This window comes from Mytilus californianus, unplaced genomic scaffold, assembly GCF_021869535.1.
Source record: "Mytilus californianus isolate M0D057914Y unplaced genomic scaffold, xbMytCali1.0.p SCAF_3, whole genome shotgun sequence".
Classification (NCBI taxonomy): domain Eukaryota; kingdom Metazoa; phylum Mollusca; class Bivalvia; order Mytilida; family Mytilidae; genus Mytilus; species Mytilus californianus.
This window is the reverse complement of record NW_026262679.1, coordinates 15176035-15203910: the sequence shown is the minus strand read 5'-3', so window position 1 is coordinate 15203910 and position 27876 is coordinate 15176035. Positions and strand designations below refer to the sequence as shown.

Genomic DNA, 27876 nt, shown 5'->3' with positions numbered 1-27876 from the left:
TGTTTATGTTAGATTTAGTTAAAGTAGGTTCTTTTGGGTAAATTTCGGTAGTATATTTAGAGAACTCTGGATTATTTAACGAAAAAATATCATCTAGATAACGGAAGGTATTGTTGAATGTATCAACCAAATGTAACAATGACGTGTCTTTACTAAGTGTGGTCATAAACTGAGATTCATAGCAATACAGGAATAAATCTGAACTTGTTTACAAACCTCTTAAGAATGGTACTCTGTATTTCAATGTCACCCTGTTGATGGCTGAACTTGTTTACAAACCTCTTAGGAATTGTACTCTGTATTTCAATGTCACCCTGTTGATGGCTGAACTTGTTTACAAACCTCTTAGGAATTGTACTCTGTATTTTAAAGTTGTTGTGTTGATGACTGTACTCAGTAACAGAGCAATAAAGAGCAGTACTTGGTATTTTAAAGTCATTGTTTTGATGACAGTACGCGATCACAGAACTTTGAACGGTCATACTTAGTTTTATAGTGCGTTTGTATTGATGATAGTATTTGTTAACAGAGCTCAGAGCTTTGAACGGTTGTACTTGGTATTTCAATGTCGTTTTATTGATGATTGTGAACTACTTTTATAAAGATAAAGCTTTGTACTGATGTAATAGATCCAATAAAACATTTATAGTTTCGATTGACTCTTCAGATATCTATAGTGTTAATGATTGCGTTTAAAGGCAAGAGAGTGGTAGTTTTAGTATCGTTACAAATCTATTCTACTTTAATCAGTAAAGTGGCAGGGAATTTCACTGGTAATTTATTTATATATCGTGCTTTGCTATTGGAAATATTTTTGCAGTAATTGCAACAGTAAAAGACACATTTTTTTTCAGATTCTAGACTTGCTGTGTTTTATCGTTTTATTCGTAATATAACAAAATACTGAACAGCCTTAGTAAAATTATCTTATGCTATAGAGAAGGTACTTATTACTTTAAGTCTACTATTCCCTTGACAGTTGTGTTTTTGAACGATTCACAAGCGATGATCGGATGTAAGATAATGAAAATGAATTCCAGACATTCTGGCAAATTGATTCTGTGCATCAGATCATTGTAACAACTTGTAGGATTATTATATTCTTTAAGGATTTAATAGATTGAAAATTGCTGATATGAAAAGTTGGTAAGTCGCTTTTTTATTTTAATTCTAAAACATTTAAAGGCACATGTGCAGATGTTTCCGTATGTACTACATTAAAGTTATATCTATGAAGAAGGTAGGTATACTATTATATATTTATAATGTTTCAAATTTACATCATAATTTTGATAGTTTAGAACAAAGTATGAACTGAACGTTTCTCCCTACAAATCTAGAGGCATCAACTAGGTTTAACGTATAATTATTTCGGTCGTTTTTTATTCGAGTTGATTATCTAAAAATAATCAAATAGTATTATAACTATACAAATAGTCTAATTATTTTGGTGTTTTCAGAAAGTTTTGGCTGAGCGAATACATTTGAAATGGCCAAAGTCTTTTAAAATCATCGAATCTTATAATAAGTTGATTTTTACTGCTCAATTTTAAGTTATGATTACACTCACATAAAACAGTTATCAAATAAAAGTATCGATTGAGTGTGTAACTGTCATTTGCACCTTGAGTGTACCATTATCAAATGAGACATCACAATTAGAATTTGTAAAGTTAAGAGAAGATATTAAGGGGGAAATTCAAAACCATGTATCGAAAATAAACATTCAACACCATAACAAATATATAAAATAAGACAAACAGACCACAGGCGACAAAACAGCTCACATAAAACTAAAGAGTGAGAACACGAATCTCTCCCAAATCCGGTGATGAACTCGGCAGTTCTTGAAATACTGAACATAGTACAACTATTGACATATTATCCTACTCTTCAAATTTAACATTGATGAAGAAAAGTGATTACATGTATATCAAATGTGCATCCGAAGAGTTCTTTTTTTTATCAACCTGCATACGGAACGCTATTAAAATTTCAAAGTTCATCAACGTAATTGGTGAATTTCTGTTATAAGAAAGCTGATTCCAAGAAGGTAATTAAAAACTACAGGTCGAGTAAGTAACAACAATACCATAGACAAAATAAATAGACGAAAGACAAATAAAATGTTACAAAGTGTATGCGGTATAAAATGTAATAATTGATGATGAGGGATAAATCACCTCCTACTGGGTGAATGGTACCTTTGTGAACACTTGTTCACAGACATAGTGATAATAATAGAAAATAAATCCACATACGGGACCATTTTCATTGCAGGACAAATATGTTAGTAATTTCATCGGAGACTTAAGGGGGTGCAGAACAAATAAGGGAGTTAAACTCATTTTAATCACATACTATTAGTAAAGAAAAATCAAAATTCTCAATGATCCAAATTAGTGTTTGTCAAACTGCTATATGATATCCAATGAAATTATTCCTGTAAATTGTGTGATTCAAATTTCTTGCAATTTTTATATTATTGCCAACAGGTCAAAATAATTATTTTGTCAAAATTTTATGAAAATTGAACGAGCCAAATCTTTATTAGTCCAAGTGTTAGGTACCCCCTTAAAATCAGTCCTGAAAATCAACAGACATATAATAAAGTCTCACACTACTAAGTACATTGTCATTTTTTTATGCATGTTTCTTGTATATTATTATATGAAACAAAATGTCATAATTTATCTTAAGTTCATCTTTAATAACTTGTTAAATAAGACCATTGAGTTAATGACGATTAAATACCATACTTTTCGATTCCAACATAATGCAAATTGACAGAACACTTCCGTTACTGTATGAACCTTTCTATTTAGTAGATGTAGATGTCTAGTAAACTTCTCCGGAATGCTGTAAACATATTGTTATACGAATCGTTACACATGTAATGTTACATTCGATGTGCATTGTAATTAATATTTTACTGAATGAATAGCACACTATGACTACTGATCAATATACAAGACAGGAGGAATGTTACATATCTTAAAGTATCAAATGTATAGTATATATTAAACCGCTAGTATACTCATGATTTTATACATATTAGTACACAGAAGACACAAAGTCGTATGAATGAAACTTTTTGGGGATTTTTGGGATAGATTTCAATGCACTTACGAAAGAATCGAGAAAATATATCACTTAATAGTTGAGTAGGGTGTATAGGTTGGTTATGAACTCTGTCGGTGGTTAATTACCCAATAAGCACAGTAGAAAGATGGATCATTTTAAAGCCGTTTAGATGAGTTGTTCAATATTGACAAAAAAAGCACATTTTGTAAAGTATAGTGGTGAATTACCTAATAAATCAATTTTACAAAAAAAATTTGGGATTAGGGAAATTAGAGAAATTGCATGCTGGCAGTGTGTTCATCATTCTTAATTGCTAAATATATTTTATATGTTTGGACAATAATTGTCATATGTTTAAAGCACAACTATTCTTTGGGGGAGAAAAAAAGTTATTGTAATGCTTGTCTTGTTTATACCGCGGGTGTACCATAATAAATAAATGTATTTTTCAGCATAAAAGAACTACTAAAGTCGTTCAATACTATGATAGGAAATGAACATAAAAGTTATTTGGTATGAGGCGTACAAATGTACCAATTATCACGTTTTCATGAAAAGTCCGCACCAAGCATTATTGAATTCACAAGCCCGTTATACATGTATGTACCGATTATCAGGTGTTCATGAAAAGTCCGCACCAAGCATTGTTGACTTCACAGCCCCGATATATGTACCGATTATCAAGTTATCTGCTTATTGATATTGTAAATTCTCAGCTGCGAGTCCCAATATGAACGTTTTTGTCGATTGAGCGCAGCGAACGACTTGAAACAGGCTTCATATTGTGTCGAGCAACTTACATTTTACAGTATAAATATAATGAAATCTGATAATGGATTTATCGATTTTTTTTTGTGTATTTTGCATGATAGAAACAAGTGATTTCTTTGTATCATCACCAAACTAGAAGTTGACTTGATATGTCCGGGTCAAAGTTATTTAGGCCGGGTTAACGTTTTTGACATCACAAATGCAATTTTATGAAGAGCTGAGCAGAGTGCTACAGACAACTGAAACACTGATAAGCAATTCTATGAACACCTGGGAAGAGAGATGTAGGCAGAGAACACATATTAATATCGGTCCGGTTCTGTCCATATTTTTAATTTAAACAAGCAACTGTTCGTTACTATATCTCTTCAAAATTAAAGATTACATGTGTAAACAGTGTAATATGGTTCTTCAATGGGACTTCAATGTAGCTTCATCAGGCCTCCAATGTAGCTTCATCAGGTTGTGACATCAAATAACGCCATAGTCGGGCGTGTGATGTGACAAACGTCGTATTTCCTGACAAACGAAATGTAACCACATTAAATTAGAGGCAGCAATAGGGTTACAACGTTTATTTTACCCTGTTGATTTGATAAACATTAAATAAGGAGATGTGGTGATATGATTGACGGCCTTCAACGATGAGCAAAACCCATACCACATACTAGTAAGCCCCGAAATGACAAATGTAAAACAATTCAAACGAGAAAACTAACGGCCTCATTTATGTAAAAACCAATGAACGAAATACAAAAATGATAATCAGCAACAAACGACAACCACTGACAACTACTAACATGTTTTCGAACGTTCAACCTTACCTCAACCTGAAACAATGGTGTGACACCACAACATAAGAATAAATGTCATTCATCATCGTTTTATTGCATATGCAAAACTGGACATACATCATATATTTTTGCTTAACATATGATAAAAATGTAAATCAACAATGTTGGCATAACTTCATAAAAGTTCAATGTTTTTTTTCTATTAGGGAATATTCAATATCCATTGGCGACAAAAGAAAAATCTAAAATCATTGAAGAAACAATTACAATTACTGTATTTCATCTGATAAGATATTACTCCACACTATTGTAATATGTTTAAAAAAACAACATCTCCCTGCTTTACTTATTTAACTTTTTCGAGTTGTAGAACTACTGTATCACACTCGATGCAGTTCTAGAATCAATACAAACAAGCCTCCTTGAAATACTACAATATACTATACTTATATTAAATAACGAAGTTCAAGCTTTATACAAATATCTATAGTATTCTTAAGTTATGACAGGTTTTTTTTTTATCTCAAAACATATGTATATAAAGCAAAATATATATCGACAAACATACTAAGACAATTATCATCGATAAGAATGAATAAGTGGCATGGCATTTCAAAAAAAGTAATAACCATCTGATTAAAATATCTGTTTTAACAATATTTTGGTTGACTAAAAATTAATACAATTCAATAGTTCTGTAACACACTTGGCAATATGTGTAATAAGTATTTTTTTGTATGTTACGAGTTTTAATTGCTGCATTGAAGATGAACGTTTGCGAATGCTCATTCCTCTGGACTCTGTTGTATAGGCGTCTCTTGGACAATCATATTAACACAACATGACTCTGTTGTATAGGCGTCTCTTGGACAATCATATTAACACAACATGACTCTGTTGTATAGGCGTCTCTTGGACAATCATATTAACACAACATGACTCTGTTGTATAGGCGTCTCTTGGACATTCATAATACCACAAGTTACAACATGACTCTGTTGTATATGCGTCTCTTGGACAATCATAATACCACAACATGACTCTGTTGTATATGCGTCTCTTGGACAATCATATTACCACAACATGACTCTGTTGTATAGGCGTCTCTTGGACAATCATATTAACACAACATGACTCTGTTGTATAGGCGTCTCTTGGACAATCATATTACCACAACATGACTCTGTTGTATAGGCGTCTCTTGGACAATCATATTACCACAACATGACTCTGTTGTATAGGCGTCTCTTGGACAATCATATTACCACAACATGACTCTATTGTATAGGCGTCTCTTGGACAATCATATTACCACAACATCTCCTTATTTAGTATTTATCCAATCAACAGGGTAAAATATGAAAAGCGCTTCGGACGCATGAAACGTGTTGTTTTCATTTTTTATGCAAGGAATTTCGCAAGCGTTTTTTTTTTTTCTTCCTTTCCTTCATTGCATTGATAGGTATGAATTATATATTGATAAGTTACCATAAATTACTTAAAACATTTACTAAATTCTTTCATAGATACAAAGATTTGATCAGTAAATTTGTATTTCACATCCTAAATTTTACCGTAATATTGTACTTAAAGCGCGGAAATCACTATGTGATCCGTGTAAACTTATCGAACCTTTAAACAATCTTATCAGTAAAGGTTATCTTATTAATGTTGTAATAAGATCTTTGAATATTGTTTTCATTGGCACTAACATCGATTTTGTCATCAACAAATTAAAATATAACTAAATTTGTATTCTTTTCGAATGGTTTTTTGAGATATATATATATACACATCCAAGTTTATTTTCTATTTAGAAATTGTTTTATCTATACATAACATCATACATATTTTTTATAAAGTTAAATCCTAACTATCCTACTGCCTTTCGTTACTTTTATTTTGGCATTGCACAAGTCATGTCTTCTTTGACTGTCCATGGCGTTAAAACACTAAATCCCTGCCTGTGATGTGTTTGAATTGATTTTAGTCTCTGATGCATGATTTTTTATAATTAATTGTTTTTGGCTTTTAACTAGCTTTCAGTAACTGCAAGCACTCTCAAATCGTACTTTCATGTTAATTTGACCTGTTGACACAATTTGCAATGCATTTCTGTTATTCAATGTTTTCTTATTTTGTGTTATATCTCGTCTTACTATTTTTAATATGTACCACCTTTGACAAGTATTTAGTTTGACGAAAAAAATTTCACTTCTGTACTCGTACTATGAAAAACAAATTTATTTTGTAAAAAATGTTTCTGTACTAACAACAAAAATATTATATTTAAATTTACCTTTGTACGTTACTTTATTTAACGCCATTTTGTCCTAGGTTAAATTTGTCTTTTTGACATTGAAACATCTTTTAATTTATACTGTGTCACAGATCAACTTATTCGTTCGGTGTATATTTACTTGTTTTTGTGTATTATCTTTTTGATCGATTTAATCATTTCAATTGATGTTTTATTGTGTGTCTTTTTATGTTGTAATGTTATACCACTGTTTCAGGTAGGGTGAAGGTTGGCGCCTGTTAAAACGTTTATACCCGCTGCATTTTTATGCACCTGTCCTAAGTCAGGAGCTTGTTGTTCAGTGGTTGTCGTTTTTGAATCTATGGCGTTCCTATAGAAACCAACTGTATTGCTCTTCTTGGTTTCTCAAGAAAAGAAAGAGCATTCATTATTCTTTAACTAAATACGTTCCGCTGTATATATGATTTCTGACCGCTGTATATATGATTTCTGACCGCTGTATATATGATTTCCGACCACAGATATATTGATAGATTTGCTATATTTTTTTACTTACTTTGGAAAGTTGACAGTGACTGTAGGTTGTGAAATAAACTTTTTGACAAGTGATAGTTAAAATTTTCCCATTGCAATCTTTCTATTTCTATTTAGTAACATTCCAACAGTAAGGTACATGGGTATATTTGGTTAACTAGTTTTTTAAGTAGAAATCTCAACCGTGGAATTAAGAACAAGGCAATACAAGAACGTAAACACTTTCCTCATAATACTTGTGTGACAGATATCGGTCACATGTTAAACAATAAACAGTAAGTTTGACATTATTCTATAATCTTTATATCATCTTAAGATTGGTAGTACAATCTGCTTTGTCATGTCGATAATGTGTACCTTTGTAATCCCATTTAGATCTATACGGGATTTGTTTACTATGTTATACATTTCTTTTCTGGTAAGGGGTACACAATGTACATGCATTTATTTAACAAAAATATGGAAATGTGATATGATTATAAATGAGACAACTATCCAACAGAGACAAAAGCACGAGAAAATTAACATAGGTAGACTTGCTACACGTCCCTTCCTAATTTTCTTTTTTTTATCTTTTAATTTTACCCCTTTAACAATTGTACTGCTATGACTGAGAGATTGACATTTTATTGACACCTGCAGAGGAAGCCTTTCTCCTATGTCAATCAGTATACTGGGGAATTCAGTATCATGGCAGTTTTTAGTAAAAATAAAAATTAGTAAGAAAGAAATTAAAGAAAGGGAATTGTAGCCAGTGTAGATCATAGGTTATTAAATGACCGTAGTGTTCGCACTTGTCGTCTTGCAAAGTTCTTTATTTTCACTTTCAGAAATATTGAAGATGTCCTGTCACTTAATAAGTCACATTTTAACCAGTGCGTGCATCATATATGTGCCAATGAACTTTAGATTAAGTATACTTCCGAAACAAGAGGAATGAATCAAATCTTGATATTTTTATCGCTATTGAAACAGATGGACGACTTTAAACAAGAATCTATAACAAACGAGATGATTTCAACTTTCCAATTGTCAATTTACTCATGATTTCCTTGATAGAGGGTTGCTGCTCACAAGGAAGCTATTAAACAAAGAGTTCCAAGTGGTGAAGTTGAAATCATCCCTTCGTAAATGTTACGGTTGCCATCACGAGTTAGTTAATCGTTACTGATTATCCGTTCCACAGATGACGACGGATATGTTCCTAATGTCGTAACTACAATCCCGTCCGCTCTTCCTTGAATGTGACCTACCGAATAAGACTGATTACCTGGTTTGTACTAACATGAGCAACACGACGGGTGTCACGTGTGGAGCAGGATCAGCTTACCCTTCCGGACCACCTGAGATCACCCCCAGTTTTTGGTTGGGTTCGTGTTGCTCAGTCTTTAGTTTTCTTTGTTGTGTTTTGTGTACTGTTGTTTGTCTGTTGGTCTGTTTCTTTTTTTAGCCACGGCGTTGTCAGTTTATTTTCTACTTAGATGTATGAGTTTGAAATCCCTTTGGTATCTTTCGTCTCTCTCTTACCATTTCTCAGCAGTAACCATCGTATGGCGTTCTCATATCTCAATTGATACATTACGCTCGGCATGTTCACATACGGATTTCATTAGCAGGGTTGTGCTCCTTACACACAAAAAAGTACTGTTACTTAAATTTGACACCACTTGAAGGTACTATTTCTTGTTTAACTTCAATTTTGTTTTACGTGGTTTTCCGACAACAAACTATGCAATTTGATTGAATGATAAATTGTGTTTTAAACGAAATAAATTTACGTAATATTGTGGTGAACCGGATTTGTGAGACATCATTATCTTAAGATACAACATTTCACACAGTGACGATGCCTCGTTTAAATAACACTTGAGACCCTATTATTTTCTTGCATTTATTGATGATTGGTACACTTATATTTAATTAAGGAAAACGGTATCAGTATGATTATTTGTGAACACTGTCTGAAAAACAATTTCATTTATTTAGGTTACAAAAAACAACAACGAACCATTGGATACCATTGGAACACCTGCATTTTCTTGGATTACCATAAAACTATCATTTATTTCATACATCTCTAAATACGTTTTGCACATGTAAAGAGTTTGGACTATAATGCACATATTTATGCATGCATGAAAATTGTTTAACAGTCGAATATGGAAAATCTGTGTCTTTTGTCTTTTTTGTTAGTTGTTTATTGATCTGACCTAATGAGCCAAGCCCTTTCCAACAGAATTTGACAGTGTGTTCTTATGTTGTGATGCTACACAAATATTGCAGGTACATGTAAGTGGATGTTGTGCGATCACATACATGTGTATCCTCTTCATATTGTTTATGTGTATGTCTCAAGTCAGGATACTGTAACTCAGTGGTTGTCTTTTGTTGCTGTCTGTCATAAATGTTTCTCGCTTACTGATTTTGCATTGACTTTCTGTTTTGAATTAATTTACATTATGTCATGTCGGGGACTTTTATAGATTACTATTAGGTATGGATGTTGCTCATTAGTGAATCCTTTACGATGACATAGTCGGTTACATCTTCGTCCCTGTACTAATAAAATTCATGTCTTGTTTTTTTGTGTGGATATTTGTCTCATTGGCAATCATCCCACATCTCTTTATTTTTCTTTGGAATGGAATACGTTCACATGTGAATTGTTACTTATTGTATACTCATCTATTTCAAATATATTGTTTAGCTATGTATGTTAATCAGTATCAATCCATTCATAAATAATTAGAAGCATGTTAATACCAGGAGGTATCCAGAATGACAGTACAAACGATACATTTATCAATAATTAAACTAATTAATATCCATGTACTCGTGGGTAATTCATTTACAAGTAAGTTTCTTTACTTATACACGGCTGTCATTCGGTATATCGATAAAAATGATCGTGAAAGAATAAGTAAAGGTGTTCAAGTATTGCGATTGGATCGTGAAAGATCTGGTATAGGATCGTGAATGAAATCTTATCGAGAAGACACATGCAATGTCAGTAAATAATCTAATTTAATCAGTTATAGTGACAAATACTGGTAAAAAATAAAACTGTCTGTCAAAATGGTTCAACGTTATGATCAGTATCCGAGAAAAACCAAGGCTTAAAAGTAAACCCGTTTTTACAAAACTACAAAAGGCAGATTTCTCATTGACATTTCAGAGAAATAAAAATGAAAACAAACATGTTTTTTTTCAAATTTCTAATGCATAAACTACCTTTCTCTTAAAGTTATCGTTTAATTTTACTGTTTAAAATAGTTCTTAAAGTTATTTTGATTCAGTTTAATCAGAAACTTTGCAAAAATGGTAATATTTGTAAAAATTTGATATTTCTGATCGTGAAAGATCGGGTACCGCATTTTGATGATCGCGAAAAGGATTGTGAAAGATCTGTTGCCGCTTATTCGTTATTTGAAAAATCCACGAAAACAATCAAATCTTTGTTTAAACAAAATTAATGATAATTCGTATTTGTAATTGGTATAACAAAAGAATGGATTTGCATGACTTATTTCGCTTCACTTTTGTTTGTAAATAGGGCTATGGTGGTTCAATGACATTGGATCTGATTATTTGATTATTCATACCGACTAGTTTCTTTTAACAATCTGAGTCCGTCTGTCAGTCCTGCATAAGTTTTATGTCGTTTGAAAAGTTTAGATTTTCTCATCTGATTTCCATTAATTTTTATGCACTGTAATATCTAAAAAACGAAGAACCTTTGTGATTTTTGTAAAAACTGGAACAAAAACATTGTTGAAAAAAACGCAGGAAAACAACTGCTATATTTTTGACTTGACACAGGCATTTTCCTAAGAAAATGGTGGGTTAAATCTGACCTCTAACTAGATAATACGTCCACTTGTTTGACAGTTGTTTAATGTTCCATAATATTGCCAAATTGGGTAAGCAACCCAAACAGGCATAATTGGTTAACATAACCATATCTGGGATCCAGCAGCCAAAATTGTGTAAACATACATCACAGACATACAGCACAACCATATTTAACATTTAGACACACTTACAGTTAAATCAAACAAAGACGCCAACAAAAAAGTTTTTGTAGCTGATAATACAGTCAGTATAGTATTTGCATAATTACGGAGCCCCTTAAGTGTCAAGTAAATATACATTTTTTCGTTTGCCGGAGATTTAATATTGTGCGCACTAGTTTGAATATCTTGCACACGACATTGAAACTCGTTCGCACAGCTTATCAGCACATGCTCACGACTTTCAAACTTGTGCGCATGACTTTCAAACTGGCGCGAACGACTCGCAAAATAGTGCGCACGACTTGTGCGTTGACTTTCAAACAGGTGCGCATGACTTTCAAACTGGCGCACACGACTTTCATACTGGCGCGCACGACTTTTCAAATGGTGCGCACGACTTTCAAAATAGTGCGCATGACTTTCAAGAACTGGTGTGCACGACTTTGAAACTCGTGCCCACCAGTTTGAAAGTCGTGAGCACCAGTTTGAAAGTCGTGCGCACAAGTTCTTTAAAGTTGTGCGCGCCAATTGAAAGTCGTGCGCACCAGTTTTTGTAAGTCGTGTGCGCCTGTTTTAAAGTCATGCGCACCAGTTTTGTAGGTTGTGCGCACCATTTATTTAATGTCGTACGCACGAGATTAAAAGTCGTGCGCACGAGCTTCAAAATCTTGTGCACGATTTTTCAAACTTGTCGGCACTAAATACTCTGGTATTGAGATAACCGCTATAGTCAGATTCGGGGTATTATGTCTAAAAATGAGGCTAAGGAATCTGTTTATGTGGTGTCTGTAATCTCTAGTTCATGACTATTAATGGGACCCAATCAGAAAAGTTTGTATTGTTAATGGAAAGAACATCTTCTATACACCTGCATGTAAATTAAATGATATAGCTTCTTATATATATTCCTTAGGAAACAAAAACGTACACATTAAGATATTTCCAGGGGAAAATCATCATACCCCCTCTCGCTTCACTCATTCGTGGATGCATTTCGCATTCTAAGATATTTATTTTTCGACAATTTATGCTCCCGGAGGTCTTATTATCATGGATGCCTATATTTACACGAAGCATTGCCTTTTAAATGAAAACAGGTCTATTATCACTGAACTAGTAAACATATTTGTTTAGGGGCCAGCTGAAGGACGCCTCCGGGTGCGGGAGTTTCTCGCTGCATTGAAGACCCATTGGTGGCCTTCGGCTGTTGTCTGCTCTATGGTCGGGTTGTTGTCTCTTTGACACATTCCCCATTTCCATTCTCAATTTTACTAAATATGCGTACATATATATATATTTATTTGGCAATCGCCAATGGCAGTCGGCGGGGTTTAAGAACATCAGTTGTTCGACCTGCTAGTCAAATGCGTTTTGTTAAAATATACTTTTTCACTTTTTTGGTCTTTTGGAAAATGCTGTTTGTGCTGTATTTAGACCCCTCTACCAAGAAATTTGTTTTGCATGCACACGTATAAAAATTGCGGTTTTTATCCAACGCAATCATAGGTTTGAACGTTGTTTTCGATTTAGACTTGTTTATATTTTTTTTCGTTTGGGCTTGTATTATATTTGCCTTCGGGTTTATATGATCCGTTCATCCTATTTTGACTCTTTCAAAATTCAAGAGTCTATCCTAAATTGAGGTAAATTATATGGCCTTCCAAATACCGTTTCGATTCCTAACATCACTGAAGAGACATTAATTGTTGAAATCCGGATATGGTGTACAAATTTTTGCCTCTAATGCTTGCGGTATTCCAATCTTTTCCGCAAGTTTATTGTTTTCTGTTTGGTAATACATTAATAATAAGATCCATTTTGTTACATCTGGTGATCCGTTTATTTGGCAATCGCCAATGGCAGTCGGCAGGGTTTAAGAACATCAGTTGTTCGACCTGCTAGTCAAATGTGTTTTGTTAAAATATACTTTTTCACTTTTTTTGGGTCTTTTGGAAAATGTTGTTTGTGCTGTATTTAGACCCCTCTACCAAGAAATTTGTCTTGCATGCACACGTATAAAAATTGCGGTTTTTATCCAACGCAATCATAGGTTTGAACGTTGTTTTCAATTTAGACTTGTTTATATTTTTTCGTTTGGGCTTGTATTATATGGCCTTCGGGTTTATATGATCCGTTCATCCTATTTCGACTCTTTCAAAATTCAAGAGTCTAGTATCCTAAATTGAGGTAAATTATATGGCCTTCCAATTATCGTTTCGATTCCTAACATCACTGAAGAGACATTAATTGTCGAAATCCGGATATGGTGTACAAAATATATATATATCACCAAAAAAATGACAGTATTAATTTACGTTCTTAGTAAGCAATTTCATACTTCAACCAATTACAAGTATATCAATTGGTAAAAGAAATGTTGTTTTCTGATCATTAAGTCTGGTCACGCCTTGTCTTTCACGATCAAAATAATGATTTGTTCCACCTTTTGAAAATACATCAGAATTTTCACAAATTTTGATGTAGAATTACACTTAATTACATTCACGATCCGATACCAGATATTTCACGATCCGATCGCAATGCTTGACCACCGTTAGTTATTCTTTCACGATCATTATTCTCGATATACCGAATGACACCCGTGTAATATCATTCATATCTGTTGTCAAAAAAGAAAGGTTGAAGAAATGTAATCAGATAACAAGTCTTTCATCGCCTCTACCATTTGAATGCACAAGGCTAATACGTGCACAAAAAATTAACACAACATAAATTTCAAGATGATAAAAGATTGAAAAAAATTCAGAAAACACATAAACAGCTAATAAATTGATATTGTTGGCATTTGTTTTTGTATAGACCAATGGAAGTAAGTTCTTTATATTGAAGACTTGATCACTTTGATAGGCGACAAGTCTAAATATTAAGATAGTCAGCAAGATAAATTCGTTACACAGTGAGCTAGTAACCTAATACTATATATACGGGGTTAGTAATTTCCATATGGGATTCGAGATATCGCATTAGGTCACTAGCACACTGTAACTAATAATATCTTCTAACTGGTGGAAAATATCACACCGTACCCATCGGAGCAAAATGATAGTACACACAATAATACACGTAAATCGCTCTACTTTAATTTAACTTACATCTGAGCCTAGTAGCACCTTTTAGTGATATAAACTGAAAAGAAAGGCAGTATAAAGATTGGTATGAGTAAACCGTAAATTCAAATGATCAGTATTTAAGAAAACGCTGTGTTTGAATTTCTGTGTCCGTTTGATCCTTGTGTTAAAGATAGGCGAAAGTTACAAAATAAGACGTAAAAAAGGAAAACACTTTTAAATCTTAGCATACCCAACAATTTGAGACACATACATTATTTAAACAAAGTAAAACATGAGAATATTCACCTCTGTATGAAACAATGCAAAAGATATGATTGATATTCAACAGCTGTACACGAGAATGTTGGCAAGATATAATGTTTAAATGCATGCATTTCAATGAACTAACTTTTCATATAAAAATTTGTTTACCCCTCAAAGTTCAAATTCAAGGATTTCACACAACTAATATTTTAACTGTAAAGGCAGCTCTTACAAATTTTACCACTTTCAGCTTATTAACAGCAGAAAGCGTCTATTAGGTACGCCGCTTGAACATGTGGAGACAAATTGTCTTCGTTTGTCAAATGTTTCCCTAGAGGCGATTCCTCAACACATTGTCATTCTATTACTTTATAAGTATAAAGTACATGTAACTTAGTCTAAACTCATTGGTAAACACCTTTTGCAGCTACGACTTCTGTGTCGCATTTTATAGATTGTTGCCGCTTTTCTTTTGGTCTTGATGATGTATGGTTTTTCACAGACTTATGGTTTTACATTTCTCCCTTTTGTATCTCCTGAGCCTTTATGTCCCTTAACAATATTGGCAAATGTACTATTATAACAAATAACTATTACATCAGTTTGAAATGTGTTCTTACGACAAATATGTGACCATATTTTCAAGATAAAATCACAATTTTTTGCTTTGTGAGAAAAAGAAATATAAACATTAAATCAGAAAAAAAAAGAATAATATGACTGAATAATATTCCACCTTGACGAAATACTATTTATATACAAAATCAATATTAGAGCAAATAAACCACGTCTTCTGGGGTAAAGAATCAATTACGACTTTAAAAATCATGACTAGTTGATTTCTTTTTTAAGAGATGTTATTTTGTGTTCCAATTGATGTAACCACTATCCCGTCCTTTTTCTCTCGAATATGACCTACTGAATTAGACTTATCCCCGGGTTTGTACTTACATGAGCAACACGTCGGGTGATACATGTGGAGCAGGATCTGCTTACCCTTAGGGAGCACCTGAGATCACCCCCGGTTTATGGTGGGGTTCATTATGCTAAGTCTTTAGTTTTCTATGTCGTGTTTTGTATACTTTTGTTTGTCTTTTCGTCGTGTTTCGTTTTCTTCCATGATATTGTAAGTTTGTTTTCGATTTATGAGTTTGAATATCCCTTTGGTATCTTTCGGCCCTCTTCCTAGCACAATTAACTACGACTCGAAATTTGATCTTACTGTAGTTAGCTCTTAATAATTTTCCTTTTGAAATCCGCCGCACAATTGCAATTGCATTTGTTCATAAAGAGACATTCGGGACTTTCTATAGTATAATTTAATGTTTGAAAACAGAATCATAATGTATCATTTCAATTCTGTACAAACAAATTCCTTTTTAATTGAAAATTATAATAAATCAATTTATATTTTCAGAAATAAAAAAATATATTTAAATAGTATATCATCATTAATAATATAGCCAATCTATTTACTAGTTATTTTCATATTCACTATACGTGAGAATGTTGTCTGGTCGATGTTTAAACAGTCTGTACTGTAAAAATAGCTTTCAATAAACATTTAAACGTAGTTTTGTAATGAATAATTACATTTCAATTTACATAAAAGCATACAATAAATAGTAAACATATTTATCTGATACATTTATTGATAGGAAAACAAGAAATAATTATCGACGTATTCAATGCAGTAAAAACCGAAACACGTTTAAATTGTTGCAAGATGTTTCCGTATTGTCATGATCAAAGATACGATAGCCATGTAATTTTTATTTTTGCATGTATAGTCCTGCATCGAGCAACGCTGTGGTTCATTCTAGAATATAGAGTTAGTCTTTGTTTGTTTACTGGTCTTTCCTTATCTTAATCTTCCAACTAAAGGAAATTGAAATTATTTTTTTTTTGGAAAATGCATCTGCTTTTTATTCACGTTTTGATAAGTAGTTGGGATCAGTTGATCAGATGCATAAATATTGAGTGCAATCAACGCATATTGTTCATATTGATAACTAAAGTAAACTGGTCAGATTGAATATAACCTGTCACAAAAAAATATATTTGTCAATTTCCTAATTGACCCTGTAGTTAGAGATCCATTTGTACGAGATTTTTTCCTTAGGATTGTCATATTTTTTCATTGACAATGAAGAGCTAGCGGAAAGAGTAAATTTATATGTCTAACCTTTAGTCTTTCAACTCTAAAATTATACTTATTCTTTTGTTAATTAAGTTAAATCTTTTGAACAGTTATTTTCATTAAAAAAATGGTTAAAACCTCTTAGATTTAAACATTTCAAATTTAATCTTTGTTCATTTTATTTAGAAATACATTTTTTATTCGTCAAATAAAGCCAACCATAACATTAAATCGTATTGAGTAAATCAATCAAAATAAACAAAGAACACAAAATAAATTGATATTAATAAAAAAACAAATAGACAGATAAATAACTTACTAGTTGAAGTTTTAAATTGCAAAATCTTTGACATTAATTTTAGTTCGAACAGTACGGGTTTTTTATGGGTGTGCGAAAACATTCACAGAATGTGAAATAGTAACATCCACTAACCAATCAGGATTCCGTTTCTGGAATATGCGTAGGCTCAAGTAACATGTCAACAACAAAACTTTTAATTTGACTCAAAAGAATCAGCGCAAACGGTTACTGTGATTTTTTTCCATCGAAAGACTACGTGTCATTAATGCGTAAATTGAAAAAAAAAACAGATAGCTCACGAAATATATCAAAGAGATACACAGCGATAAATTTAAAAAGGTTATGACTATTTTCAAACTACAAAAATTCCGCTTTCTGCTTCTGTACATACATATTTTTTTCAGGAGTGCTTTTTTCATTTGAGTTTTATTCTTGCGCAAGTTTATACTGCAGCCGAAACAAATCAATTAACAACTCCTCTGATTACAAGATAGGATGATTTTAATTACATGTATGTTTCCCAACTTTGATCTATTTTTACAAAAGAATAATTTTGATGCTTATGTTTTAGTTGCTGTCGTTGGTTGCAGTCAGTTTTTTCTCGTTTGTTATAATTAGCATAGTTCAGCATCTCCTTAGTTTTATATGACATGACTTCTTTTTCATAAATATGTTGGCATGATTATGTGCAAAATAAAATCGTTCAAATTTAACCCTCATTATATATATAAATATCTAAAATTATAATAACCAGCATACAACAAACTGTTGTTTTGTGACTGGAATGTGTAGTAACTAAACAGTTCGTCCCTTTTTGAAAGTCGAATAGATATAAGAAGATGTGGTATGAGTGCCAATGAGACAACTCTCCATCCAAGTCAAAATTTATAAAAGTAAACCATTATAGGTCAAAGTACGGTCTTCAACACGGAGCCTTGGCTCACATCGAACAGCAAGCTATAAAGAGCCCCAAAAATTACTAGTATAAAACCATTCAAACGGGAAAACCAACGGTTTAATCTATATGAAAAACGAGAAACGAGAAACACTTATGAACCACATCAACAAACGACAACTACTGAACATCAGATTCCTGACTTAGGACAGGTGCAAACAAATGCAGAATGGATGTATTTTGTTTTCAATTGTCAATGACAATGACGATCAAAATATTTTAGATGTCAGGTGTTTTGAAAAACCGATTCGAAAATGTAATCTTAGCTGGTTTGCTTTTGCCACTATAGCGATGGCAGCACTCTATAGTTATTTAGTACAATTTGTGGTCAAGACATTTAGAATAAAAAATACAACGATTTTCAAAATTGATTTGATAAGATTTTTGCATATTATTGAAGCGGTACAGTTTATTATTGATAGACTATGACAGGGACTTGAAAGAACATCATACTGTTTAACTAATTAAGACAATAACTTCATCACCTATTGGTATGCAGCTGCAGCGTAATGATTGATTGTCGACAGCTGGAGAGATATATATCATGCTTGTTTGCAACATAAGATACATCTCCCGGTTTTATGAAAAAGGCAGACATTAAGTAGACAAAAACTTAAATCAACAAATTAAGGCAAAAATTCAATTACAAAGTATAAAGATATTAACCACACTTGTCCTTTTTGGACAGTGAGTATGCGCAAAGGGCATACATAAGTGACATCCAATACAAAAGAAATAAAACGGGGTCTTTGGCAGATTGATTGAGAAAATTTTGAGATTAGGGCTTGTGACGGAGATGGATGTTTGATAGAAAAATCGAAAGAAAATAATTGTAAGCAATAGAAAATAGTCATGATAGCTGTGGATATTATACTTAGAAAAGAAAGAAAACGAAGTGAAAAAAGAATATTCTTAGTTGGAAAGGTACTCTCACATTGTTCAACCACACGGGTTGACTGGAGTATAGAAATATGGTCATCCTTTGGTCTTCATTCAACCGACAAAAAACCCTCGCCGAAGTGGGGCATCGTTTGTCTGTGCGGGATGTATACAATCACAGCCACGTCCCGTCAGAATGGGGACATGCTATCCGATGCATCTTGTAGAGGGAGTGCCACAATTTCTGCACGTTAAGAACCCTTGCAACAACTCTTTAAGGGTTCATGGGTGGCCTGTTGCAAGGATGAATTTCTGACCTTATCAAATATATCTTTTTTCAGTGTCATCATCCTGGTCAACACTTTATTACAGGACCTACCTATTTTTTTTATCGTTAAAATTCTCGTCTTGAACATGCATGACATATTTGCCACTGCACGTATAGCAACAAGCAATGAATCAATCTCACATTGTCCACTTGTTCATTTACAATAGTTTAAAAAAATTAGTTCTTGTGTTCTGAATAACAAGACATGGCAAACTCATAAATAAAGTTGACGATTGAATTCATTGCGTTTGATATCGTACATTGTATATGATTACTATATATATATAGAAAAATGATCAATTCCCGGAATTAAAAAAAATGCAAAGTAATTTAATTCAAAATGATAAAGATGTATCGTATATACTGTGATCAACCTGATATCAAAGTATATGATTGATATAAGAAGAAGATATGCTTTATCTTACTTGCTAGCTTTGTTGTTTTTAATCTCCTTATTATATTGACGTCAAACAGTTAACATGATATAGTGAAACTTTAAACTATTTGTTATGTCATCACAATAAACATGAAAGACTTGAAACAATTGATTGTGGTGATATGTGAGACTATTCTCAGAGCTTTTGCTTAATATAATTACGCAATACTTTATAAACTGAACGAGATAAGTAGATTTCATGTTTTATTAAATAGAATCCACAACACGCAGTGACAACAACATGCAAGAAGGAGCAGAATTTGTTCAATAATTTATTGTTTGTAATGCATTCTTAGACACAAACAACCAGAACTTAGTTTCCTCCATAAAGGTAGTAGGTACTCATAACAACAATAATAACGAAATACATTTAAAGTTTCTATGGATAAAATTTTCGAGTTTAAAGTCTTACATGTAATATAATATTGTAGACTAATTGTCTAACTAAACATCGAACTGTATATCGGGTGGGTATTCACCAAGAACATATTGTTGTCTTAGTTGTCCTTATTCTGATGCCCTGCATAGAGACGTAATTTCTAACATTTCTGGGAGATCCTTAACATGAGGTCATAAAGGCATGTATTTACATTCTGTCTGTGAATACCTGTAATATTTCAGTGGAGAGAAAAAAAAGTTGAATGTTGTTATGATGTGTAAAGTGTCATGTTCATGTAGGAATAGCATCATCCTTTCATGTACCAGATCTGAAAACATTTACTGTGATCTGTATCCGATATGAAGATTCGAGAATAATGATATAAAAATAGATAATAACAATATGAACTATATGTATGGTATACTTATATCAACAAGACAGGAAACCATAACAAGGTAAGTTGATAAAACAATTAAACGTTATATAAATATCTTATAGGAAATACAAAAATAAAAAATATCTTCGTAAAAAATGTATGCAATTGTTTTACATTTTACAATCCAGTTATTGTTATGGTCATTATTTATCACTGGGACTAATTTTGTGTGTCCATGATCATCATAGCGTTAAGAAAAGCTAAATAATTGCAACATTTCTACTTACGCCACACTTACAACCACAAAAAACAATTCAACAGTCACAAAAAAACAATTCAACAACCACAAATCACAAAACACAATTCACCTACCTCCAAACACAATTCAACAACCCCGAAACACAATTCAACAACCACAAAATACAAAACACAATTCAACAATCACAAAACACAAAACAACAACCACAAAACACAATTAAACAATCACAAAACACAATTAACCAAACACAGAAACAAAACGCATTTCAACATTTACAAAACACAATTCAGCAACCACAAAACACAATTCACTAACCACAAAAAACAAAACAATATTCAAAATTTAACAATCACAAAACACAATTCAACAACCACAAAACGCAATTCACCAACCACAAAAATCAAATCACAATTCAACAATCATAAAACACAATTCACCAACCTCAAAAAACAAAACAAAACTCAACAATTACAAAACACAATCAAAGAACCACAATACAAATTCAACAACAACAAAACACAATTCAACAACCACAAAAGACAATTCAACAACCATTAATCACATTACTAAACACCACAACACACAATTCAAAAACCACAAAACACAATTCACCAACCGCCAAACACAATTCAACAAACCCAAAACGCAATTCACAAACCACAAAAAACAAAACACAGTTCACCAACTATATCTGCATGGAAAAGGTTAAAGCTGATTAAGCTTGATTAAGCTTGATTAAGCTATACAAAAATCACAAAAGTTCTGTCATTTTTTTTTTAGAAAAGTAGTAAAACAGATTATTCTAATTGGTCCTTTTAAGCTGAATCTTTCAATGCAGGATAAAAAGGCTCCATTCATGTATAAATACATCCGATAGCCTATTTATATTTTGAGAGAGAGAAAAAAATGCTGGTTATACCACGGCCGACACTCGGCTAACCGAGAGATTGGTCGGTTAATCTATATTGAGTATGCGGCTATATGGGCGGTTGGTCTGTTAATCGGGTCGGTTATAGATGTACGTCTGTTAAGAGTAAAACGCACAATTTAAATGTTCAACTCTGTTAAATATACAGATTTTTGGCATATTATAAGAACCAATTAAAAAAAGAAAAGTGTCTGACAAAATGATATCTATCATAGAACATTTTCCACCTGTAAAAACATTTCATAGTCTGCGATAACTTCAGTAAAACTAAAAGGCGTCGCGCAAGTATGTGGTATTTATGCTTATACGCATAGCAGTTGTTTTAATAAAGCGAAACAAACAATTTTAGATATCATTTAAAGGACACAGAATAGTACTTTGGTTCTAAAAAATAAATTGACATTAGTAAATATTTCATAATTGTAATATAACGTGAGTAATACCACGTTTTAGTGACTATTAAGGGAATAAAGTCTGTTAATGGGTTGGACAATTAAAATTGTGTCAGTTAAGAGTTATTTAGCCACGACAATAGTTTTGCTACCTTTATAATTTCCCATTCAAAAAGTTAAAAATGAGATGTACTTGAGTAAAAAAAATGACAATACGGTGCAACAGTATCCTTGTAGTAAGATCATTTTTATTTTGATTTTCTTTGCATTTTATTGAAAGGTGTGTCACTGCAATATAGCGTGATATGGAATGGCCGCTGGAATATGCATGAATTTATTATTAACGTTTTCAATCAGCCTTGATTTTTGTGTCTTTTTAAAGAAGCACGTTCAAAAATCCGACTGAAAGTGTCTGTCTTATACAACACCGGGTACATATAACGTGTTGTCGTTCTCATATGGACATGATATTTGCCACTGGACGTTAAACCCTAATTCGTCAGCATCATCCAATTAGTTCTTTTGTTCTATTACTTAATCATATGTTGTTTACAAAACATTCGAAAGAAGTGAATGGAAAGAAGCGAATGCAGCTACATTTGATTATCTTAAGATTTAATTCATTTTATTCCGTTTAGTTCCTTTCTACATAAGTGCAGAGGAGAACTGCAGTTGTGCGCTTGTAAAATTCTAGCATTTGTCACCAATTTGAGTACATCGCAATCCGTTACTGTTTCAACCACCCCCTCCCCCTGAAATTTTGTTTTGTTTGCACTTTACAATATTTACTGAGCTATCAGATTCAGCGGTTGACAGGAGGCCAATGTTTATCGGACTCCAGTCTCAAATAACATAAATTGATATACAGTATAAAAATTGCAAAGCATCTATATAGATATCGTTGTCTATACTATTAATTTAAAAATAAGGAGATGTGGAATAAATGCCAAAATTGTTTTAACAATCATCTTGGAGGGTCTAAATAGTAAAAAGGGGTGTTTCATGTCTGTATTCTTAAACAATTGTTATTTTTCTCTCTTTTTTAGCAATGCATCACTCTCTACTGTCCTTATCTATTATTCTATATTCTGCGTCTCCATCCAGATTCTCGTGTATACCATGAGGGTCCGGATTGGGGGTGTTGTTTATTTCTGTATTCTTTAAATTGTTATGTCACTTTTCTCTAAATTTTATTTATTTTTCTCATTATTCTTTCTCTATTCTTTATATTTTAGCATCCCAATATATTTTACTTACTGATGTTTAGTTACATTACGACGTTTATCTCTGATTTAAAAAAGCAGATGTGGTATGATTGCCAATGAGACAACTCTCCACAAGAGACCAAAATGACACAGAAATTAACAACTATAGGTCACCGTACGGTCTTCAACAATGAGCAAAGCCCATACCGCATAGTCAGCTATAAAAGGCCCCGAAATGACATTGTAAAACAATTCAAACGAGAAAACTAACGGACTTATTTATATATAAAAAAAAAATGAACGAAAAACAAATATGTAACACATAAACAAACGACAACCACTGATTTACAGGCCCCTGACTTGGGACAGGCACATACAAACATAATGTGGCGGGGTTAAACATGTTAGCAGGATCCCAACCCTCCCCTAACCTGGGACAGTGGTATAACAGTACAACATAAGAACGAACTATAAAAATGATGTATATACTGGTTACCAATGTAGATGACAATTTGGTGTCATTCATAACAACGAAACAGAATTCATTGCCATTCATAACTCTTAACAGACCAAATAACAGACCGGGTTTTATACATCCGACCCATTAACAGACCAGGTTTTTAATAAAAATTGATTAATATCACCAAAATACAGATTTTCGTGTAGATTTTTCACACAATGATATTAATATGGTTAACAAACATAATGCCTGTCTTTTTTCGATGTTCAAAATATTGCATGCAAGTAAATTCAGCCAAGTTGTCATTTTGTGTACATTTTGTGTGTGTAAAATGTGTATAAATTTATTGATGAGTAACCCGCCTTTTCATTTTATTGATTGTTTATCGAAGCTAGAAAAAAAATAATTACACCACTGGATTCAGTACATTGAATTGTTTTGTCAGACATGAATAATTTTTATGATAAAAAATATATTTAAAAAGTTATACAATGAAACATACTGAACTTGCAAGTATTTTCTCGATAACACCTGATTAACAGACTTTAGCCAACCCAATTAACAGACCAACCGCCGATATAGCCGCATACTCAATATAGATTAACCGACCAATCTCTCGGTTAGCCGAGTGACGGCCGTGCATACGTCCACGAGAAAGCAATACTAATCAAAAATGGTTAAACTACAGTATCGTACGACTGTCGTGACCTCTATGATAGACCATCTATCTCATGTCTTTCATATAAATCTACCAATCTTTTATGCATCCCTGTACATTTAATTTCCTCTTCTTGCATCAATTTGTTCGCATACAATGCATTATACAATCAATACACTATAAATAAATGATTTAGTTTTATGATTCGAAAGAGAAATTAATTTGCACTACAAAGTAGGTGATAATAAAAATATTTTATTATCTATTATTTACATGCTGTTTTGTATTTAGGACATATTTTCTGCAGAAATGCTTATCTAGATCATATCACATTATTCAGTTCAACCTAATCAATAAAGTTCCTATATCATTTCACTTCTTAGATGTCATCAATGACCTTGGCGAAATTATCAATACAATTTATAAGAAACAATTCTGTGTACTTTTAATAATGTTTGTTCTGTATGAATAAACATGGTTTGTACATGTATGTTAAGAAGAAATAACGCGTTTTAATTCGATAAAACTACCGAGATCCCAACATATATAGATCGACATCCACCATATATTTCAGAAACAATTCCTATATCACGACAAACATATCTCGAATTTATGAAAAAGTAGCCATGTGCGAATATTTATACAATGAAAGGTCAGATTTCAATATATATATTATAACAAAACCAAAAAGTAATATATAAAAGCACTTTCATATGCATTGCCAACTTCATTTACAGCTTCTCGTGGATATCTAGATACAAAAATTAACCAAAGTTATTTAGTTGTTAAAAAGGTAATTTGTTAGAATATATCACTGATATGTGCCATCTTATAATAAGTACAAATGATGTACTATTATTAATAGTTCACACCCAAGGTACTTAAGTAATTCTGACTTTGTTCAAGCCTTTCCAAAATTGATATGATGTATTAAACCCGGTTTTTGCACGAAACCTCCTAAGCGTAATTATGCATAATCAAGGTAATTCAGTTCCAATTTATTTCTCTGTTAAGCAGGTCTATAGCTGACCAAATATTGACGAACCTCATCAATCTCTACATTACGGAGTAATGTGCAATCTTAACTAAAATTGTTCAAGTGTGATATGTAGGCAATAGTGACCTGATTGCAATAAAGGTGTATTGTAAGGGAAAGGTTGTATTTGAATAGCTTTGCTATATCATCATAAGTTTCATTGAAATGAAGCAAATGGAAACTCATTCAAGCTACCTAATCATGGAATTCCGCTTAAGGTAGCACGTTTAAATTTGATAGTTTTTTAAACGCAGATAAGAATAAGAATGACGAAATGTCATTAATCCGTATACAATGGTAGGTGGTTTCTTGGATTTATATGTTTAAGCTAAGTTTTAACCAAGTCTGAATCAAAAACTGTGAGTGAAACTCCAGATTGAAATGTCACATAAATTAAGCCTCCATTGCTGATCCTCCGGTTTTCTGAAATGTTCCTTATACTTACTTAATTCACATTTGATTCTTTTGAATTCGTTTCCTTGTATAAGACAACATTGTATGTTGTTAGTAGTTATCCCTACGTTATCCTACCAAATAGCCTTTGTTGCTTATAATGTAGAAATAATGGTGATCTCTTGGTGGACAAAATCAATGATGCTTCATGATTTTCACATTTATTGAAACAGAAGGACTTTCAGATTTACCACTAGCTCAAGCTGGGATTGCTGTGTGTCATAAATTATATTCCAGCGAAAACACGTATTATCAATTTTAGAAATCATTTTCTCGTCTGAGAATCTTTTCCCTACAGGAAAGTGGTTCTGCACCAGATGTCATTAAATACCTATTGGTATAATTTCGTCCTGCACGTAATCTATTCATTACATTCTGGGGTTCAAAAACCTCCATCAATGAGACAAGGTATAATATTCTTGGAAGAAGCAAATATTGGTATAAAACAAAAACATGATTATATAAAACACAAAAACTGTCTTTTCTAAACATTTTAAAACTGACATACAAGTTCAAAGCAATTCTATTTAATTTATCTTCAATTTCACGATTTAAGTTTTGTTAATGTAATATTCGGGTTTTTTATTGTGTAGTATCATTAATTAGGCCTACCTCAGATCAGAATTTTTTTTTTTTTTTTAAATAGTAAAATAAGTCTGCCCACTTTTAAACCATTAAAAACGCAAATAGCGAATATTCTTTTGTAAATACATGTAATTCGTTACTTAATTTCTTTACTTTCTTTTTTTTATGGGGGGGGGGGAGTTTTAAACAGGTCGGGACCACTAGAATTCTGACGCCAGAATATATTTGCATAGTAATTTCCAAAATACAAAATGTAAACATGTCAGTGGGAAATTTACCAATCGACACAATGAACAACAATGTATGTAGGCTACTGCGAGTTTACTATCACCTAAGAACACGTGGAATTTAGTTGAAAAGTGTCTTTTTGTATTGTATAAAAATGGGTAAAACATTTTAAAGGAATAGGTTACATGATACTGTATACCTCTTGAAATTTTCGTATCACATATTCTTAATTCTTTCAATAAACAATGCTATTTCATAAAATAACAGAGAATACAGTACAGAAATCCTACTTGGTACTAAGCATTACAGGCTGTTCAGCACCATGGCTTTAAAGACAGACACATGATTTATATGTACAGTACATATGTTATATAGACTGGGACACCTATCTACTGTTGAAGATATTATATTGACCCTTAGTTGCCTTTTGGTTATTTTTTTTCGTTTGGTTGCTGTCTCATTGACATTCACGACACACCTCATTTGATTCCTAGCCGTATTTAAAACCTGTTAAATGACATATAATCGTAGACGTGTATTTCGCAAAAGTAAGGCAAAATAACGTGGATGGTTTATTAGTTATGACACAATATCACGACGTGCAAAAGAAAAAAAAACAAATAGAACTATGTGTTGTTTTTTTTTTTGGGGGGGGGAGGGTATTTATCTCTAAGTCTTATCAATTATTATCTCTTAAACTAAAAACACAGTTACAGAGACAATTTGTATTTACAATAAAACAATGATTTTCTGTGCATGTAGTAACACAAGAACACACTTTCTGATGTTATTTAAGGGATTGCAGCAATCGTATTTGGATAGTGTGACAATGTCCCTTTTATTGACCTTTGAAATGACAGCAAAAAAACAAAATATTATAGGTTCAATATCACACGGACATTTGGCACTCGCTTTCCCAATTTTATGATATATCTGAAAAGTTCAAGAGCCTTCCGTTTTCGAAATCTGAATGGAAGTAAAACTAATTACCTTTAGATTTTTTGTGTCGTTTAGTTGCTGTCCACTGAAAGAATGTCTTAAATCTTTTTTTATCGATCCATAACATTAGTGGCTACTGTTCGAGTAT

At 32.4% G+C, this 27876-nt stretch overlaps 1 protein-coding gene across 2 annotated transcripts in view; it reads left to right on the top strand.

The window, feature by feature from the left end:
• Positions 1-676: 676 nt before the first annotated feature.
• Positions 677-27876, top strand: part of LOC127733978 (protogenin-like) — a 63988-nt gene continuing 36788 nt past the window's right edge. For both annotated transcript variants that reach the window (XM_052243466.1, XM_052243465.1), the window contains exon 1: positions 677-1146. The gene's annotated coding sequence lies outside the window, so the exon portion shown is untranslated. The remainder of the gene's footprint in view (positions 1147-27876) is intronic.